At 40.4% G+C, this 22516-nt stretch overlaps 1 protein-coding gene across 4 annotated transcripts in view; it reads right to left on the bottom strand.

Annotated features, from left to right (window-relative positions):
- LOC119726705 (dystroglycan-like) overlaps nt 1-22516 on the bottom strand; it is a 92096-nt gene that overhangs the window by 26023 nt on the left and 43557 nt on the right. For 2 of the 4 annotated variants that reach the window (XM_038198506.1, XM_038198507.1), the window contains one exon: nt 9109-9162. The gene's annotated coding sequence lies outside the window, so the exon portion shown is untranslated. Of the gene's footprint in view, nt 1-7917; nt 8191-9108; nt 9163-14847; nt 14989-22516 lie in introns of those variants that run through there. The other 2 variants (XM_038198508.1, XM_038198509.1) reach the window with 2 other exon arrangements.

Below are 22516 nucleotides of genomic sequence, written 5' to 3'. Positions count from 1 at the left end.
AATTTTGAGGACAGGATTACCAAAATATTACATGTGGCAGTACGTTGTACAATTACAGGTTCAGAAGACTCCATGTATATTGTACATAGGGTACAACATTCTAGAGCTGTCCCAAACATACTGAATATTTGAATATTCGATCATCAACCATTCGAATAGTTTTTTGGCCGGTTGGAATATTCGAAAACAACAGAAAACTACGCACGTACATCTTTGTACACACACGACTGTGATGTTATTTTATCGTAACGTTTGGCGCTTTATTGTCACTTGTCAGGTGCCACTTTTTTGTCGAAGGTAACTTTTTTGGTCAACGCAGGCATGCAACTGGGAATTTAGAAAAAACGAGGAAACTCCAAACCACACAAGACTTTGTACAGTGTTTTTCAATTTGTAATGGCATTCATGAGAAGTAAAAAACGAGGAAATCAGCAGATACGAGGAAAAGTTGCATGCCTGTCAACGGCAGTTCATTTTCCCCATCCCTTGAGCAGGTTAAAGCCCTTGACAGTTAAAAAATACTTACTGCAAAACACTGCAGCGGCCCACATCGATCGCCACATGCAAATGATAACTGGCGCGCTCTGCCTGCAACTTTTGACCGGCGCGGCACGCAGTTGCAGCTGGCAGTTTCGAATATCCAAATATTCAGTCAAACGCAGTTTCAAGTAATCAAATACTAAGTTATTCGAAAATGACCAGCTCCACAACATACAGTACATACATACATTAAGGCCTTTTCACGCTATCAAATAGCCCGGCCATGTTGAAATCAACACGGGTCCACCGCTAACGGATCCGGGGTACCAATTTAACAAGGCATGCCATTCCCAATTACGTGTACACCGGTGTGTGGACTGGTCGGCTGCAGATTTTGGATTTTTCACCGGGGTGGAGCTTCTCAATCCTCGTCCCAACCAGGACTGACTATTACCCGTGTCAAACACTTGAGCAGTTTAGAAACCGCGATGGATTCTTGCTAGTGCTAACGGTCCTTTAGGGTGTAACTGTCACGCTGCAACAGTACCATCACAAATTCTAAATCATACAGTGAGAAAAGATCAACATCATGATCAAATTACCTTTCCTGACGCATTTGACAAGCAAGATACAGAGATGCTATTATCAGAGAACAAAAATGTATATACTCACAACATGCCAACGGTACTTGAAGAATGCAGTTTGCGCAATCTGTAAAATGACCCTACCTTTACCAGACCGCCAGTACTGACAAACTGAGTGACGAGATATTTTTTTCTTCGAAATTCCACATCTGACAATTCTATTCATCCTTCGCTCAAAATAAACCGCAAAAAAACCCCCCAAAAAACCACAAACACTCTGCCCACAGTGCGTAGGCAGCAATTGCACTGTGTACACCAGTGCATCCCTGAAACTGTCCTTAAAACTGATGCGGTGTTTAATCAGAAATGTTGTTTACGGAACGTGGCTACTGATGCAAAGCAAGACAAAAATTCCGCTCTTTGAATAAAACTCAATGGTCCAATTGCCAAGGATAAAAGCCAAGGTTTAAGTTGTCTGTCACCCACTACCTGGTATGCCTGCATACCGTAGAAAACAGAAATTGATGATTAAAAAAATAACTCTAGCAATTGTAATTGAATGAGTACAGCACAAGTATAATAGAAACGGGAGGGGCTTAGGCCAATTGTGTACATGAAAGGGAGTAAATTGGTACATATACACGCAATCAAAATGATTGAATTATTTACCCCCAACTCCCTTTCCCCTTTTTTTTTTTATTTAAAGGAAGGGGGGGGGGAGGAACATTTCTTACTACTGCTTTAAACTCCTCTAATGTGCAGAAAACTGACGGTACAAATTGTACAATTAGTAAGAACTCTCAAGGGGCATCAAGTTCAACATACATGTACTTTAAAAGCGGCTCAGTTCTACATGTGTACCGTACCTTCTCCTATCTTGTACAATGTCCTAAACCTGCTCGCCTTTGAAGGATCTGAAACCACTACAGCACAGATGTAAAAATTAACCAGTTCGTGTCGGGATTGTTTTCACGACCCTTGATGCCAGGCGGGTTCAGGCCGTCATCTGCGGGTAGCACACCCTGATATTTCTGGCCTCGCTCGCTGCGAGCGGCTCGCAGACAGGTATTTCCGGCCTCTCTCGTTGGCGTGTTTATCAGTCATCCGTCCGAATACCGCAAAACCTTTGCGTGTATACACGTCATCCGACATGAACTGGTTACAAATATAGCGACTATTATTAAAACACTATGCACATGTATATTGAGCAAGTGTAAAGTGAATTGAAGATGATAAACTACTGCTAAATAAGCAGTAAGATGAACCATTAACCAATCGGACGCTATCGGTATCTTCGTTGGAACACGTGTTGAACCAATATTGTGTACATGTATGTGTAGTGTAAAAAATAGCTCTATAAACAGAAAGAACAAGTTATTCATATAATGTGTGTGGGTGAACAGTACAATGCCTATGAATAAGTGCTTTTTGCCAACTGCAAATTGCAATACTGCACGTACATGTAGTAAAGTTGATCAATGTTATACATACATGTACCTCCCCCACTCTTTGTTTTCTTCTCCTTTGTTTCAAAAGTGAAAGTCCAAACCATTTTGTAAGGTTAATCAGGATTAATCCCACCATCCCACACACTGAAAACAGCAAGTGAAACATATTGTACTCCCCAGGCTCAAGAGAGTGAAGAAACATGGCTGAAACATAAAAGTCAACAAAGCGTGCCAAACCGCATGTGGGATGGCAAGTCAAAATGATAGAATGCCCCATGAAAAAGCAGCGCTGAGATGAAAGACTTGATTTGGTTGAGTACCTTGGGTTGCCATGCCCAGAAGGGCTTGATTAGTGTACAAAGGCCTAACAAAAAGAACACCTTCAAAATTGGGTCCAAAAGAAAAAGACAAAAAGGCTGAGCACCTACAAGACTGGCCACTTGTGTTGCAAAACCCCTTGGCATGTATGTAAAACAGAGAGCTGAACAGAGTCTAGAGAGCAAAAACAGCAATAGTTACACAGTACAGAGGCTATACATTTTGTACATGTACAGTGCACATAAGTGGAGAACTATTGCGTTAACACCTGAATCATTTTCATTAGCTGGGTGAGTTAACAGTTGCCATTTTTAGGGATGGTAAAACTTAGAAATCTCCCAATCTGTGAAAATGCTGCAGGAAAACACGTCATGAACAGTGAGACTCACCACTCAAGAAATGCAATACCGGTACATGCATCAGTCCGTACACACACGCATATTCAAGATCTTTTTCCAAGGTATACATTGTATGCAAGAAAGTGTTGCTGCATGCCTGACTAATAACAGTGAAATCTTAAAGATGAAAATTCTGAGAAATTTCTCATCAGATCCGTGCCCATCATCTAGATCTTGTTTCCTACCTCAATGCTGTGTCCAGTCTTTTTTAGAGTCTCTTCACACATTTTTTTTTCACCCCAACCGCAACCATGGAATATGTGATCAAGGTTCTGGGATATATCCTTCAATTCCTCATCAGCTGGTTCCATGAATACTGGCATGAATCACTGCCTCTATGGATCGAAGCTCATCAACAGAGGCTGGCACCATGATCACGGTCGGAGCAGAGCGCAAATCCGACCGTGAGTCATCTCCGAGACTAACAAAATATAATCAGACTGGCACCAGTAATGTGTACCTCACATCTCATTTATGCACGAAGAAAGCTTGCACAACTTTGATGTAGTCTGGTCTTGCACTAGACAACCAAGGTTGAGCCTATTGATTTGAAAATGATTTTTTTTTTTCAATAACTCTGCTCCGAACAACATGCAGACAGCAGCAATTCATTCAGTTTTTATATTTACAACCATATTTTACCAAAGTTCATGTACACATGTATACATGTATGTATATCATTCAGCAGAAGAAAAGTAGGCAAGAAATTAGAACATGTTGCTTGAAATTTTTATCCTTCACAAATCCCTACATTGAGAGTGATCTGCTTGAGTAAAACCTTCATTGAATAATCAACTTGCCACAGGGCTGAGTTGTTTTGTTTTACCATTAATTTTTTACTGAACCAGTGCATGCACATTTGTCTCACAAAATCTTTGGTATACATATTTGGCTACTGCTTATACTGCAATAATTTAATCACCACATTTGTTCAGTATATATATGTAGGCTCATTACATACTACAATACTGACCACACAGGACTGTGGTTTAAGACACTGACCACAATATTTAAGGCCAAACACTTGACAATCCTCTCACCTTGTTTTGTTGACAAAAACTGACCAAAATCCCTACAAAAACACACAGCAGTCCATTGCTTGCTCCAGGGGAAACTTAACTGTAAAATGCTGCTCCAGGGTAGTACAAGCAGCATTCCTGTATAGGAAGCCCAGAGTATGTATGACCCACCATGCGAATGTACCATAAGGACAATGAAGGAATGTTCTAATGACTGTACCACACACACAGCATACTTTTTACTCCACAAGCATTCCCTTGTTCGGCTTTTTTATGCCTACAAACAAAATGCTAGTGTCCAAGGACATGTACAACAGCTTTCCTGAGGACTGATGTCCAATAGGGGATAGACATGTAACCTTCTAGACCAAATTATTTACAAGACGATGGTGTTATTGTTTATCTTTCATGATATAAGAGACAACTAGGACATTCCAGAGAGAGCGGATGAGCTGAAAAGAGGAATGCAGGTTGCAAGAACAGTTTCATGCAACTTTGCAAGCACTAAGCAGAGATTCAAATTGACTCTACATAGTGCTGCCTGGTCTATGAGAACCAATGAAAGACACATGCATATGTGCAATGTGCATGGTGTTGGGTACACACCATGACACAACCAAGTTTCAGGTGAATGTTCCAGGTATGCAACTGGGAATTTAGGGGGGGAAACGAGGAAATTCCAAAGCACACAAGCTTTTGTACAGTATTTTTCAATTTGTAATGGCATTCATGAGAAGTAAAAAACGAGGAAATCAGCGGATCCGAGGAAAAGTTGCATGCATGATGTTCACAATCTTGAAGCGTCTTTCAATTGAGAGACTGGCCAGAAATGGCTTCGAAGTGTCCTTAACATGCTCATACATTTTAGCACAGCAAAACTTGCTCGACTTGTAAAAATAATTTTAACGGTGCTGGACAAACTTGAAGGTTTCCACACCCTTCTTTTCAATGCTCTGACTACTGTACAGAAAGCCTACTAAATACGAAAACATTTGTTTTTACAGCAAAGGCTGTTTTGATAGAAAGTCTTACATTGCTACAACAATAACAGCTTTTGAAAAAAAACCACATGAACGTGCACTACAGTCTGGAAAAACATGCATCCAACAGGATTTTGGAGGATGTAGGGGCAGTAGAATATTGTAAGAGCCAAGATGGTGGCTAAGTGCCCTGGTAAAACCAAAAGGTCATGCCTTGGGTAAATCTGTACAGCCGCACTCGACTAACCAGAAATCCTGATCAGATGAAGACGACGGTGATGATATTTTCTCAGGACGTCCCTGATGAAGGTACATATTGATGCAGACCAGACATGGGACAGACACCCCCAAGTTAATGAAACCGCTCTGGGCTCATCTGAAGGGTGTTATCAGCTGCTGGGTCTGTAAATATTACATGATTTAACCCCAACTTGTCCGGGACCCTGGCTAAATACGCTGGGCTTTGGCACGCAATGCATCTATAAGCCCGAGTCTTTGCAAACATATCCTCGGATGGAGAGTATTGCACTGCGCCTTGGGTGAGGAGTATAGAATACTCAAAAATTCTTCGATTTTATTTCATAACCGCTTTCACAAGACTGGACAATGACCCTGTCAATTTCAATGCACTCACAGGCTAAATGTACTTCAGGCAATCTACGCACATGCCCATTTCAAACTGAAGCACTGTGGCTAATAAAAACAAGTTTGGCAAACTCAAAGTCATACTGGATGCACTTGGCACCTTGAAAAATACATTTTCAAATCGAAAATTTGCTAATTTTTGGCATTACCAACTTGTTAGTTGCAGCTTTTGAATGAGACTTCAGATTGACAGATGGATGACTAACACGGTTACCAACACGTTCAAATTAAAAATTAGGAACATCATAATCATCATGCGTAGTGCATATATTTGAAAACAACATTTTGGAAGACCAAATAGGGCATACAGTATCAGTCACATGTAACTTTGTGTATTTTCTTCTCAACTCCATTGGGATCACCGTACGTAGAGCTCTATGGGATCACACAGGATGAAACATTCATTCCAAGCTAATGACGCTTATCCTAATCTGATCAATGATATATCACTTGGCCAACGTTTTCACTCTCTCTAGGGATGAAGGTCTAAATAAACGCAATTCCACACTGGGCAGAAATTCCTATCATGGCGATGGACAACCGATGTGTCAATTTTCCCACATTTGGTGCGGAACTTGTAGAAGTTGCACTGCACACAGTCATGCCAGGCAGTAATCACCTTGCCACACATTCTGAAGGCAGAAACGTGCGAGTACTTTTTGGAGGTTTATGAAAAATTACGAGAGAAATATTGTTTAACCCTCCTACGCAAACATACATTGTGTGCAAAGTTGTCCTTTCAGTCAAAATCAATCAAGTGACTGTTTTTAAACAGTTAAGAGCTCTCAGCTTACATAAAGCAGGATTGACTGGCTGTGACTGTTTATGTACATACTTGAAACAGCTAATGCTTTGACTGTAGGTGATTGCTAAGCCAGCTGTGCCTACCGGTACTTCTTGCCTGCTTTTGTCTGTTGACTGAATTTGACTAGTCACAGTGTTTGCTTAAAATATAATCTGACTGCTGGTGACTAGCCTGTGTAAAAAGCAAGGCAGGGAAGAGGAATTTTTTTGGGACTGTCTGTGACCGTTTAGATAGCTGAGAGGGGTGAAGAAATGGTGGTACATGGGCAACGGTTCTTAATTGATTGGGCAAGAACAATGACCTTGCATCATGGTACATGTACATTCATGTATTGTACAAGCTGGCCACAATTCTTAAATGGGCGGAAACATCCAGGCTCACATTTCAAAGGAATCTGTCATGTCTCTTTTGTATCTCCACTTAAAACATCATTTTGTGAACAAAACTTTACCCACAATAAATCTCAGCTTTGAAAGGACATCAAGGCTGGCATTCTATTTACTAGCAGAAGAGGAAGTTCGTTGTGACCGTCTCCGCCACTTTGGTCACCTCAAGTGCATGAACGGAGGACAGCTGGCCAAGGAAGATTCTTGACTACCAGATCACTGGGACCTACATGTAGGCTATTCACGTGGCGTGGATGTCCAAAGAGAAATGGATGACAACACCAACAATGACCTGAATTGTCTAGGGATCAATGCCAATCTGGCATTGAACCAAGTGGAATGGAGAAAAACAATCCGGCTATTAACCCAGGCATGCACCCGGAAATTTCACTGGTTTCGCTTTCAGACTTGGATTTACATGTACTTTATGCTGCCGATGTAAATTGGAAAATCATGTACAAATGCTGGGCTGAAATGCCTTCACTGCACAGAACACTGTAACCCTAAGTTCCTAGTGATTTACTAGGAACCTTCCTCACTCTTGCAAAATCCAACACCAAATGGTAAACTCAACACCCAAACTGCTGGACTCTGATTATGGTGGTATGCCGAACCCCATGTATGATCAGTTTACTAGTGCAGTACATGTACTCACTCCAACAGATTCCAACAAAAAACATGCACATGATGCAGTTGGATTTTGAAGAGTTTGGGTGGTTAGGGTTAAGTTAATGTAGATTTAATTGCAAGGTGCAGCACATTAGGTGTTTGTTTAGAAAGCGTGACAATGTGTCTGGCTTCATGCCCAAGACCACAAACTGAGAAATAAAGTTTTTCCCAACAAGATACATTACCTGTTTCATTTAAATTCTCCAGTCAAGTAACCTTCCTGGTTTTGCAATCATGCCTTCCAATGGATTTTTGATTCCATTAAAAACTGCACTACATGTGCATATGTAGTTCCTGTACGTGTATCACGTTCTTGGTAAGTCTAACTCCAAAGTCGATGCAAACCTTGGATCCTTCAGAAAGGTGCTCTGAAACTTCCACAGTTACAAATGAACAGTCACTGGTTATACACTGTTATCGAGTGTGAGCTCCTTGCAAATACTAGAAATAACACCAAACCACCTCCACACTTTCACCCGCGCACCATAAAACCCTCTCACAAGATCTAATGGAGCAGGTTGTATTACATAACTGGCCCCACAATTAGATGTGAGCAAACATAGAGGAACTGCTCCTGAATAGCTGTGTGATCATCACACTGAGGTGACCACAAAATAATGGAAAAAGAGAAAAGCAGGAGTCAAAAAGAAAGTATTGAAAAACGGCCACAAGGGCCCCCGGTGAATCTACACGAAGCCCACAATCCTTTAGGAGAGGAGGCCACAATGGGGACACAATGCTCCTCAGGAAGGTGACTCAAGCCCTCTGAATGTCTGACAAAATGAGCAAGGACATCCTTGTCAGGAGAACCAGAGATAAACAAGAAAACCAAGAGGTTTTGTTTTCCTGTTCTGATTGTTAGATCAGCTGCTTTGTCAGTAGCTTCTTTGTAATGCTATGAAGGGAAAAGCTGTTACCTTCACACTAGAACCTCTTCTCTTTATAAGACCTTTTGTGGTGGTATAGTTTGTAATGTGGATAGCCCTAATTTGTCCTTGTCGAAACTGGCATTCATGGCACAGTGCAAATGCTGAAACCGCTCTGGACAACTTGGCTCTTTCAAAAGGTGACATGCCATAGAATCAAATAGCAAGCAGCGGCATGAAATACAGTAATGTCTACATGATGTAGCTATTACACGTAACGTTCATGCGCATAAGACAAACGAGGAAAGGTATGTACACCATGGAGGAATAAGAACACACATGGAGCACATGATGAATCATGTTCATTTCGAAATGGTGACTGAAGGTCGAGGGAGGGGGAAATAAAGATACTGATGACAAAGCTTGAGAGTACAGCAAACACACAACATGCCGGAATTAATCAAATTAGTCCCGGCATGAGACCAAACCACCGTCCACATCCATACATACCTCATAAGGGCAAACTGGAGGTGGAAATTCTTGCTGCTTACCAGTTCAAGATGCCTGCAGATGCAAAAAAAAAAAGAAAAAAAAAAAAGGAAAGCCACTGATAAAAAGTACTGTGCAAGGCATTATCGCAGATCAAACAAAAATAGTTTTGCGGATTCTGTGACCCTGATCTCAATAAAATTGCTCTAGAAGCATGTGATGTTGACTTTGAATTTGGTTAGATTGCCATATGTTTCCTCGGTATCTGAAAGGTTTAATGCGTTTGTGCATAATGACGATGCAAGCTGTGCCAAGCCTTAAGTACACTTATACTCCTCCACATTTGCTATGTATTTTTTTCTAACGGTGACCATTACCATTTATAAATCAACACAGAGCGATACTTCTTCGTATTGTAGGCCTATACGCAGAACGGCAGAAATATCAGAAAATAGAGAAATGCAAAAAAAGAGCTCCTCCTTTGCATAATTCTGGTGCTTAAAGTACTAACGGCCACCTGTGGTACAATTGTTGCCATGGCAACATCACAATGAGGGATTCCGTTCCAGTGAGCTAAACCAAGACAATGTTACATCTGTGTCACTGTACTATCCTCAATGCTCCATTCTTCCAAGGTTAACAAGCTTTGAGTATGGCAAAGCTATTCCAATGTTGCAATGTATTTTGCCTTAGTTACATTATTAAATCCCAAAACCAAAAGCCCCATGTTGCAATATACACCTGTTAACGCGTTAACAATTTCGGAAAAAAGAAGAAGAGAGAATTAAAATTACATGTGTACAACTACTTGTTACCATTTCGTAATAGTTGCGATAATACTTTGTGCGAGTAGCTTCAATGCCTCAAAATACATCTGTTCCCTCTCTCACATTTGGATCAAATTACATTATAAAAATCAGAACATTTTTACAGTTATACCGTGCATAGATCACGGGGTGGTACAAACTTGTTTACATGATTGCCTGCTGTGGTCACGAGACATCAACTTTTCACAGACGAACAAACAGCTCTCTTCGTTCTAGACTGCACAAATCAAGCCCTTCTTTTTATTTGTTGCACTCTGGTGGATCATGGAGCTAATGTATCGCAATTCAGACCAAGGACTGAGCAATCACACGCTGTTAATAACGTATTAGGGCACTTATCATTTACAGGTGGCCTACTAATTTGACTCTCCTGTGAGCCATCACAGTTGATCATGTCACTGTGTTTATTCTTGCTCAAGCAGGGCACCAGACTAGCCAGAGCACCGGACTCCTTGAGCAGACAACCTCTTATCACTGAGATGCCTGGCCTTGAATTACTAAGCAGCTGACTGCACATCTTTACATGTTGTTCTCTGTTGCACATCACAAAACTATAAATGACATGTACCCTTTTTCACACGTTGAATGTACCCATGACAGAAAACACTCACTGACACGAGTACAAGTCGAAAAATGTGAAAACACAAGACAATGGAGTCTTGAAAATTGTAACAGGTTTACCTGCATTAATTAAGAATAATGTTTACTACCTCTATTGGGGAGTGTGACATAAGTGATTAGGGTTTTTAGTCTCATGATCAGATGGTCAGGGGTTCGAATCCTGCCGCTGGCCTTGCGTTGTGTCCTCGGGCAAGCCACTTCACTCCACTTGCCTCTCTCTACCCAGCAGCATATTAGATGGGTACGGGCATTAGCTGGGTACGGGCACTATCCTGTGATGGCATCCCATTTGGGAGTGGGGGGTGGGGAACAATGTTCTCACTTGTTGCAAGCAAATGAAACTAGAGATAAATACTGGCCTGATGAGCCATATTGGCTCGTGACAGACTTACTTTTCTACAAGTTCAACTGGGCAAAGAAATTCTAACTGCAGTGCACTGCACTCAACAATCAACAGGACCAATCCTATGCTGTAACTAGATTGTGAGCCCCAACGCTTCCTCCGGCACGAGGGGGGGGGGGGGGAATGCTTACTCATATGTAAGGTTACAATGAAAATTCTGTCAACTCTTTGGTGGTCGGGACAATGCCCACTATTCTGAAGACCTGTCAGTTACTGGAAAAAAAAATCTCTGACCCCTTTTTCCAAAGCAAAGCAATTGTGTCACGCTATTTATCCTCCTGGGAAGGGCCACAATGCAACAAGTCAAAAGAACCAAGTCTAGTGAGGCAGTTTAGTTGTAAGAAAAGCCCCCAGTGCTTTGCAAAATGCCGATTATACCATCACAGACAGGACTGGAAATTCAACATACAAAATAACATGTACATGTATGCGTACAGAAATGAAGCATTTACAATGTACCTTGTAAAAGGCCTACAGGAAAATTTACAGTAGCTCGATTCCGCTCGAAGTGTCGTCCCATGATACATTCACACTCTATTTCCTTGCTCCTCCTCTAGGCCTATAGTGGACACTAGCTTGTGTATTCGTACAAATATGATCAAGCAAGAACCAGGGAAGGTAAAAACCGGTGCATAAGCAAATGGGGGCTGCTTCAACTGTTTGTTTTTGCCAGGGGCCGGAGAGCGAGTGTTTATTTTCTCAACTCAGCTTCAAAAAAGAGAATATCTTAAAGGCTTGGGGACAATACGGGATCTTTTCTAAAAGTCCTTGTGGTCCCACAAATAGGAGGGTCATTCAAACGTGTTGACGAGTTAATGCCAAATTCTTCATGTGAATGTTGAAGGGGGGGGGGGAGGAGATATTCTACTGTTTGTGGTTGGCGGGTGTTTTATTTTGCCAGTTGACTCAGGTAGTCCATGTAAGTACCATTGGAGGCACTTTACTGCCGGATAGCTGACTGAAGGATTCTTTATTTGATTGAGGCGGGTGCAACGTGGAATAAATATCCAGTGCCCACTTAGAGCCTGAGGACTCATTTTTACAATGCAAGTTAATGTTGGCTGCCCTATTATCACCTTGATAGGCAGGTGGAACACAAACTTCAGGTCTAATTTAGCAATTGGCAATAAGGTAAAAAGTTGAAAACATAACGAATATCACTGTTTTATCATGCAATACAACTTGTTCAGGCTAATTCAGTTCATGTATAAAAAACTTGAAGAGCAGGTGATCTCACAAGAACTGCAGATCCCACACTACGCTCAATGCAGAATCAAATCGAATTATTTCCACACTTACATGTACACTCGTGAAAGGAATCACAACTACCGTACATATGGTGAGGAATTGATTATCTGCATAAGACACCTCATACCGGTTATAATCAGTCCCAGATGTGAAGAAGAATAAAACATCTCAGTCCAAAAACTGTAACCTTTATCATAGATCTGAAGTGTTCATGATGCATCATTTCGAGCATTCCATTTGCTTAAGACATTCTACTGCCGCCCAGATGCCTTCCATTATAAAACCTCTAAAAGTCTGCACTTAGATTCAAGACAGGTTGATAAGCCACAAGTACATATGTATAACAAGGCCTTGAACAGTATATTCTCAGTCCTTGATCAACTAATCCAACCCCAGCTGAACAGAATCTCAGAATATCTCCCGGTATCTTTTATTACTGTCCCAAAGGTGCAATTGGATATTCGCAAGTCGTGAAACACAAGTACATGTACATTTAAGGATATACAGCAGCATATTTTAACCGCAATCCTCTTCAACTTCCCAAAAGACTTCCGTTTTTTCATTTCGGCTTTAAAGTGTTTGCCTCTCCACGCCCCCCAGCTGGGGCATGTCTCTCTCAACATCTCTAAAAGGATTCCCTGCTCCTGGAAAATTGGGCACTTATCAGTGGGGGGACCAGAATCAATTTGAGACTCGCCCTCTTCTTCAGATGCAAGTTCCCCGGAGGAGGAGGAACAGAAAAAAAATGACTAGACCAGAAAAAAAAAATCGACTTTGCCAGCGCTGCTCTGGTTGATTGCCAGAAATCTGTTTTCGATTTTTCCTTGGGAGACAAATGTATTTACAACCACTTAGGGCTAATGTAGGGTAATTAGGGTACCTCAATGCCAGAGGATGCTGGGTATTATGCGTGTTCTTGAGAAAATCCTTGTCACTTATAAGTGTTGAATTGTCACTTATCAGAGTTGAATAATTTGTAGTTTTGGAAAGTATTTGCGGTTGTAAATATTATCACACAACAAATTATATTTCAGTGAATTTATCAAAGGTTGAAAAACATTTATTTACCCTAACCCTCCTCAATCCTCCAAAATCCTCACGTTTCTTTAACACCATTCATCTGCAATCCTCCAAAATCCTAAGAACCGCCATGAGGATTTTGAAGGATTGAGGACGATTGAGGATGAATGGCATTTGAGAAAAACATGAGGCAGGACTGTCGGACGATTTTGAAGGATTGAAGCACTGGGTATCCTTCATTTGAACATAAGTGCACAATTTTGGAGGATTTTGGAGGATCGGGGATGGTTCCCAGCAAAATGGGCCTAGGGGGTTAGTTAAGGACAAATGTAACAATGAACATGATCAGGAAAAGAAAAAAAAAACATATTCTCAATTTAATCTGTCCAACTAGGAAACCTTAATGTTAAACCCAAACTCTCGTGTGATATTGTAAAATTCATCCGAATCGTCCAATTATTTCCCTGTGTAGGGAATACACGGGCATGCTACCCTGTGTATCAGATAGTTGCTGTGCTTTACCCTTGTAAATTCTGCAAAATCCTTCAGACCCTCCTGGTGGAGGTCAAAAGAACTGGGGGACGTCAAACAATAAACTGAGATAATAAGAAAAGAGGAATATCGGTACTTAGAAGTCAAATTTCAATTTCTTGCTAAATGCCTCACTGTGATGGTCCAAATCGATAAAGAATCCACAAAAGCCTAAAACGAAACCAAGCAATTTGCCAATATGGTGACAGACTCCTACCGGTACTTAATGATTCACACAACAAGAATTTCTTGAACCTCACTGCAATAACAAAGCATTAAGAAAAAAATGAAACTGGTAGATCAAGTCTCAGAGTGAAATATATTACAGGGTGTGAGTAAACAGTGTGGGCAATGGTTGGCCAACATCACTTACCATTAATCACACATTATGAGGCAGGACAGATGATGACCACATGTCATGTCTTACAATCATATAGCCTGGCAGGGATGTTGGTGTGGAATTTGGGGTTCTTGACTTTTGTTAATATAAGGCGGCCATGAGTCAAATAACCAAGGAAACATTGCCCTTTCAAAAATGTTTGTGGGTGCAATCATAGAGGTACCGGTAGGAAACCAACAAATAAGGAATCTGACACGGCCATATTAATCACTGAAAAAAAGGATCTGGAATGTCAGCCAGTACATGCACAAATTAGCAATGAATTTGTATGTTTTCAAATTTTGAGCCTTTCTTTCCTCAAAATGGGCTCTTAAATAATCTCAACTTCTTAAGCTACATCGATCTTGGTGTCAGGAAACACGAATATCACTAATATTTAGGAATTATCAATGAAATTTGTGAATACCTGTATATAGCACACATTTTCTGAACGTCACTATACATGAACACATATTTCTCGTGAACACACACGTATCTGTGCTGGTGTTTAAATCAAATTACTTCAGAAATTATTTGTCCAAGAATTCCTGTAACAAAAATACATTTCAAGTTTAAGTCTCCTGAGAGACTTGTACACAGGTACCACAATGTACATTGACCCCTAGCCTTGGTTTCTGAAATTCATGTACATTTACATTCATTCATTTCTATTGTGAAAAAGTGGTAAATGCGACTACAGTCTATCTACACCAATATTAAAATGTACTTACTGAACTGCACAGTAAACTAAACACCTTGAGTTCCACAATGATCAAATACACCACCATCGATGAACAGCTCCAAGAAATACCAATTCTTCACGTGAAACATGCATAAGGCATGAATCACGCATGGTCAAACGCCTTTTCAAATTCACGTCTGATCGAAAACGGAAACGCCAAAGACAACGGGGACAAAAGGCCTGGCAAGGCTAAACACCAACTCCTGTAATCCCCTGATCAATATGTAAATCCGCTTATCAATGACTGCAGATCAAGCTGACATGGGATTAGGGACAATCACAGGGGTTTTGGGTTTGGACAAGGGGTGGGCTTGTCATCCTGAGATCGATCGGTGAGCTCAGTGCTCCTCTTTTCCATCCTTGTTGTGCTCTTGGTGAAAGGTCAGTGTACACATGCACAGTGAAGGTACTTAACCTCAGGAATGCAATGCATCTACTGTCCGGCATAATTAGGTCCAATGCATGACCATTCACTGCAGACTTCCTGTGACTGGTCATCAAAAACTTGTAGAAAAATTAGTGCAATCTTGTAATTTTTTTTTAGGAAACATGAACTGGTTTTTATACTACATGGAATTTTTGTAAGTATAAGATGAGGAGCAATGACAAAATGTACAGAAATGAAAAGATGTGAGTTTCTGAAAGCCTGGTGGCCATCTTGACCTTGAAAAATCTTTCAAGAACTTTTATTTTCTTACTGCAATAGCAGCATGTCTCTTTTTCCCCCAAAGGCTACATTTCTGCAACAGTGCAAGACCAACAGTAGGATGTGTTTTAATTTAAGGGGATCATGTTTCCCTTTAGAACACACAGGTTTCTTCAATATTCAGGCAAATTACAATTTGTCAGGGAAATTCTGATAATTCTACATGCATGTAAACATCTAGCCCTACAAACAGGGCTGTAAAATGGCTTTGTTTTACCATACCTAGGTCTTATTACTGTCGCCATTTAGTAAACGACTCTCTTTCAACATAAGACTAATGTTGAAAGAGAGTCATTTACAGGGCCCTGTTTGAAAGGGTTAGTAAACATCCAATACCTCCTAATAATCTTGGGAGCTTTCAATTTTCCGCCCAAGAGTCCTGTTCAGAATCATGTGAAAAAAACATGACAATCCAGCCATTAAGCTATTTTAGTAGCTGGTATTATAATATAAAGACACTTCGTGATGGATCTTGTTGCATTCGTTTCATCTCCAGTTACTCTTTAATGGGGGTAACCCGAGTAGGTCGACATGTGGTCACCATGAGTAGGATATATTGACACAGAATGTGTGCTATGTCCTGAGGAAACTATTCTCGGTTAGGGTGTGAACAATACTGAACTTGTTACATGGCTGGATACTTTGACAATTAATGACTGCTTTGTTTTGCTGATCGCACCCAGCTGTAAATTATACAAACTGTTGTTCTCTGTGTTGTTTTTTCCACACATTATCATCTCCCCTACCCGTGTTGAAATCAAAACGGGTTTACTGGTCCCAACAAACAAGAGTAGGCAAGGTGTATCATTGCAGGTCAGATCTAGATTTTGGATAATTTTCTCATTGGGTAGAGCCTCTCAACTCTGGTCCCATGCAGGGTTGGATTTTAATTATGCAGAGTACCGGTACCAGACCCATGTAGAAGCCATGTTGGATTCTTGCTAGTGTGAAAGGGTTCCTGAAATCTGTGTTGGACCTGGGTCTCACACAGTTATTTTGGAGGGTGTGAAACTCCTTAGAGCACGGTTAAACATTTTGAAACTTCAAGGAGGATGCTGGGAAGCCGGGAAAACATTTTGAAACTTCAACGAGGATGCAGGGAAGCCAAAAGGTGGCGTACCACATACAGCCAGCTGTTGTTGTTTGGAAAGGTGTGTAAAATATCCACACTGCATAAACACCAAAACACCACTGTAGCCAGTCAGTCAATGAACACAACTCGGACACATGGCACAGGAGGCACATACGCCAAACTCGTGTAAACCTTTCTTCTTCTAAGTCACTGTCTATTTCCCTGATTTTCCCTGATTCTTGGTGTTTTCCCCGAATTCCCTGAGTTTTCCCTGACTTAAAAGAAACTCATTTTCAAAGTTTTCCCTGATTTCCAGAGTGGTTGAGAACCCGAATAAAAAGGCAGCTAGGTTAACTGTTACAATAATAAGGCTTTGAAACAGTAAATTATATTATCGGTGATTAACTGATTAACAGCTGCTTACTTGAGTGTTCTTGTCCTGAATTATTTTTTATCATATTAAATTCATCCCTGCACCAATGCAATAAGGTTAATTTATGCTTATCAGCCAGCTGGAGGGTAGATAAACAATAATATTTGTTCTACTGATTACTGAAGAGTTTCAGTAGCTTTAGCAAACCACAAAAATAAGCAATCTTTGGCAGCTGACCTTGTAGACCACAACCATGACCTTATCAACACAAGCACAGTGGAGACACCATGCTAGACTGTCATTACAAACAACCTCTTTGCTTATCGTTTGTTTATTTCTTGTCTACTCCTTGAAATTCATTCAAGTATGAAACATGAGCACAGGCAATGTAATGTTTGGTTCTAAACACGCAGTTGGCTTGCTAATTAAAATGGATTGCTATGTCCATGGTTTGCTTAGTCATGGTCACACAAACTGGAAGTACCGTGCCATCAACAGTTTTTTTTGCATTAAAAAAATTTCCAAAGTTGAGTTCGCGAAAACAGAAAATTCTTAAAGTTCAGATATATCTGGCAGACCCAGTGAGACAATAAACATTATTTTGCAGGCATATTCATATACTGTACTTCGTTCTTTGTCTAGACCTACATGTACTAATAATACAAGCTTAAAGTTCAATGTCATTTTGAATTACCAGTGCAGTATGTACACAGCCAAAACACGCCTACACACAAATCCCAAGGAAAATAAAACTTTCAGAAACTAAACGTCTACCTGTAATTAGGTTGTGGCAAGATACCATAAAAACCTGACTCTTATTGAATGTCACCCTTTGTGAACCCAGAGCACCGGGCATGAAATCTCAGATTCTGTCTGTGGGGAAATCAAACCAAATTTGGTTTGATTGGGAACACCTGACCTAACCAGCTAACCGCTGCACGCCTGCCTTATGATTTCTGACAGCCTTATCATATCAGAATGGATTGCCATTGGTTTTTTTATTTAAAAAAAGGACGAGGACTAGGGTATAGAATTGGATACTACAGACCGTGACTTTTAGGAAACTGGTTAAAATTGCCCTTAGCTGTGATATGAGTAAATGTTAGGTCCTTGCTGTGTACATATACATAGAGCCTTGCCAAATATAACTGGTTTCTCTGAGCTGGAACGGATGAAGTTAACACTTTGGTTAGTCCACAGGGAATTTGGATGATTGCCTGGCTGAGCTGAGGGCAAAGCCTTCACTCTTGGGGCACTGTTCTGAGGTGGCCCCAAACTGCCCAGTCTTTCAGTACGGTCCTTTGTTTGTTGTTTAAGGTAAGCATGAGGGCAATCTGAATATGATTGGGGTTAGCAATAATGACTTTTGGACAAGTAGTCAAAAGATTGATACCTTTTTTAAATTGTTGAAAGATTCAAGCTAAAAATGCAACTATGCAAGACCAACATACATGTGTATACATTGAACTCACAGTACAAGGACTGTCTGTTCTTTTTAAGTACAAGAGTTCCTTGTTCAAGTTTAATGAGCCCATAAAATTATATGGTGATCACACCCACTAGAGATAAAGGACTTTTGTTTGACGTTTCTTGGATGAAAAAGAGCAACTGGTATCAATTAACAAGGTATGCAAATTTACACCTGATGAGAAACACAGTAATAGTTTGAAGGCTATACCGGTACTTGTGTGTAAAATGAAACAAAACATTTAAGGTTGGAACGAGAAAGACTCAATTTACTGAAACCCGTGTGAGGACAACATGTGCAGGAGTGGGTGGCAGAACACTGATTGAAAGCGGATGTTCTCAAATATTGATAAACACCTCGTCAATCATCAGAAAAACGTCTGTGGTGCCTGTTCTCAGGCCTTCAAGGCCTCGTACAAGCTCATCCATAAATGAACAGCCCATGATTCTGAACATTTGGAAATGTCGTTTATATTACCCGCTGGTGTATGAAAGCTCTGAAGATGACTGCTCAACCACTTCCAAATTCCAGTTTATTTATGGCAGCACAAATATTTCATTTCTAAAAAAGAAAAAGACGCTCCTGCAGAAAAAAACTGGAGGCAAGCAAGCGAGCTCCAACTCCTCATATCATATTCCAATGCCTTGGACTTTAGTCTAGAACACTTTGGGTTGCCATCTGCTTTTGACTTCAGCGTTCCCGGAATATATCATGAGCACAACGATGCCTGCGTAACTCATTTTAATATTTAGGTCCTGCGGGCTGTCGGTTCAAGAGCATTAAAAGCACAACTGATATCTCGATAAAATTTACTGGCTGAGGGAGAAGACTGCTGGTCAATGTCACGAAAAAGAGCAAGAACTCACCCCGAAGTTCAAGACTGGTTATCAGAAAGTATCAGCATGGTGTTGATAAAATTAAGATAATTGCAAATCCATACCTGTGAAAATATTAATTTTCACAGCGTCAGCTAGTTTTCGTACCACAATGTGAGTGCAGTTGCCACTGAAATTAACTTAAATGTTGAGTCTCCCAGATTCCTTCCTCCGTATTATAAAAAGTTTGAGTCCCACTTGCAATAAATGTTCTGTGTCTAAATTAGGTCAGTGTCATAAATCCCAATATCGGCAACCCTAAAGGGCCGACAGTGCATAAATGTGCCTGTGGGCCTACATGACTTCCAACAGATCTGTAAAAGCCCTTGTGCAGACACCGTATTTTTTTCATTATTTGATCAGCCCGGGTGATTTCCTTCCACTTTATTTCCATTCTGGGTATTTGTATTCCTATCAAACAATACATGTAACTCTTGCACTCCAGAAGATTTACAGAGATCGGAATGATTTACAAATTGGGAACCTACAGGCTACAGTTACTTTACTCCATCCACTGTGAAACACCAACCTATCAAGAAGTAAAATGAAGTATTCCAAGCCAAACTCTTAACTCTTAACTTTGAAAGTGACCATGAATAAGATTTTGGCAGCACACTTATATGTAAGAATAATGTACCCAACATGACTTTTGATCAACTGTTTTCTTGTCCAAGCCAAGCCAGTTAAACTCACAGCTAATGACAGGGCTACTTTCAATTCTTAACATCAACTCTGATCTGCCTAGAACAACAGAAGAAAACTTTCAACTTTGTGTGGTATCTTTACATCTCCGTGTTGGATCCGGGTCCGTCACAGAGGTTTCAGGAGCCCCTTAAGAATCCAACACGGCTTTTACACGGGTCTGGTGTTCTACACGGGTTAAAAAAAGAAAATTTGGTAAAAACTTTTTTGGGGGGAAGGGTAAAAAATTGTTTTAGTCCCACGATTTGACTGTGGTGATATGTACCGGTATGTGGCCTATTTTGGAGTAGTAGGGTGAAAATGGCGCCACCAACGTCAAACTAGTCCATCCCCCCTAAAAAAATTCTTAAAAAAACCATTTTTTTTTTCCATGGCCAAAAATTTTGGGCAACATTTAAAAAAAAAAATTCAATTCCTTAAAAAAAAGAAAAAAGAAAAAAGGTGAGCCCCCCCCCCCCACCCAAAGCCAAATCCTTGGTGCGCCACTGCTAAGAGGTTGAAAAACCAAAATCTACAGCCGACCCGTGTACATACAATGTAGTGTGAACAGTATGCCTGGCCTACCTGTGTTTGGTGGGACCCAGTTCCACTAATGGTGGACCCAAGTAGATTATAACACAGGTAAGCGAGAAGACAGTGTAAAAAGGCCTCATGACTTACATTACATTGAATGCAATATGCTTCTCCAAGAACGACACTGAAGAATTTGTAATCGCTGCGGTTTAAATTTTTACTGCATGAGTTTTCATTTGCAGTTTCATATCCCGGCATCGGTTACATCGCAATTGATCCAGGTGCGGGGGAATCCGCGTTACGGAGGGACTGCAATTAATTGCCGGGATCAGGAAATCAAACTTGATCCTTGTGGTCATGACAAAGGCACTTCAGGAAGGAATTTGAGCAGTATTGCCAGATATTACTGTCCCCGTGGTGAAAAGACAGGAAGTAATAAAGAATGACAGACACAGCCCCACAATCAGAACACCATCAACGGAATAAACATTCAATTCCTGCTAACTCTGATTCTTCGAACATTTACATGGACATTATAGTTTACCAGTTTGTAGCATTACCTATCGGTACATGTACATGTATACTACAGTCAATTCTTGTTAATTCGTACTCAGCTGGATCAAAATGTTTGTTACATATCGGAATGCTGTATTAAAAGTGAAGCACATAAATACACAGTCTAGTCCAGATTGAGGCTTCAGTGTATGTTCACTATAACAAGAATTATGTAAAAAAAAACCCAGAATTTGTATTAACCCTCTTTTTGTTTGATCAGTCACAGAGAGTCGAAAAGTCAATCCTGTTCCCCTGCCATGACTTTTACACAGGCTAGTCACCAACAGTCAGATCATACATGTACGTCAATAGGCATCTTGACTAGTCAAATTCCATCAACAGAAAAAAGTAGGTAAATGGTACATGTAGCATAGTCTATTCCTTCCTCCATGCTGGTAGGCACAGCTGGCTTATCAATCTCCTACAGTCAAAGCACACGGTTTCATAACAATCACAGCCAGTCAATCCTGCTTTATAAAGGCAAGGAGCACTCAATTGTTAAAAACAGTCGCTTGATTTATTTTTACTGCTGGGCTGGCCTTGTTGAAATTGCCAGCCAGAGAGGGAGGGTTAAAAAAGAGATTAAACTGAAAAACATTGTATACAGCATCTACATGTACACACATTAAAGTAATTATCAGAATTCTTGTATCTACACAAATAAGAATTTCTGATTTAAAATCTTGTTCATTTGTGGCATACACTGACATTTGTAAACATTAACAACATAAAACTTTCAAGTACGTGCTTGTATACAGATGGGATGCCAGATTTCCAAAAAGATACATGGGGTAGTTTTGTAACAATTTGACATACTTGTAAGTTGTAGCATTGCACGTCACTTGATACATGTAAATGTAGAAACGTCGTATAAAAACAGGAAATAGCATGTACATGCCAACAACACATTTAAGCTGTCAAAACTACTGCCATACTAGTACAACAAAAGAAAAAGAACCCCTAGAAAAAGAACTAGCTCTGACTCATAAATAAACAGCAGTACAGCTTTATTGTGTGAAGTGTATCAGTGTGCACAGTGTGTACATTCAGTCACTTGACATTGTTTGCAGGTCAAGTTGGGGTCAGATGCCAATGTAGATTTATGTGGGATTATTCGGAGGGAAGTACTGCCACACAATCAGATGTGATTTTTTTTTCTTTCAACAATGACATTCTTTCATATTTCTGGGTTTTAAAGTGCAGTTGCACAGCCATTTGGTTCAGCATCAGGTTCTCAGTTGCTTTTTCTGTTCCCTTTTTGTGGTCCTTGGAAATAGGTTTCTTTTTTATATGTAGACAAATGAGGTATTAACCCATGCAGTAATTAAATACAAACACATGACCAACATACATGTACGTGTATGTATATTAGCTAATGTATTTGTTCATTGTTC

The sequence above is a fragment of the Patiria miniata genome, unplaced genomic scaffold (assembly GCF_015706575.1).
Source record: "Patiria miniata isolate m_02_andy unplaced genomic scaffold, ASM1570657v1 HiC_scaffold_2, whole genome shotgun sequence".
NCBI lineage: Eukaryota > Metazoa > Echinodermata > Asteroidea > Valvatida > Asterinidae > Patiria > Patiria miniata.
Note: the sequence above shows the minus strand (reverse complement) of the source record. Positions and strands in the feature narration are given on the sequence as shown.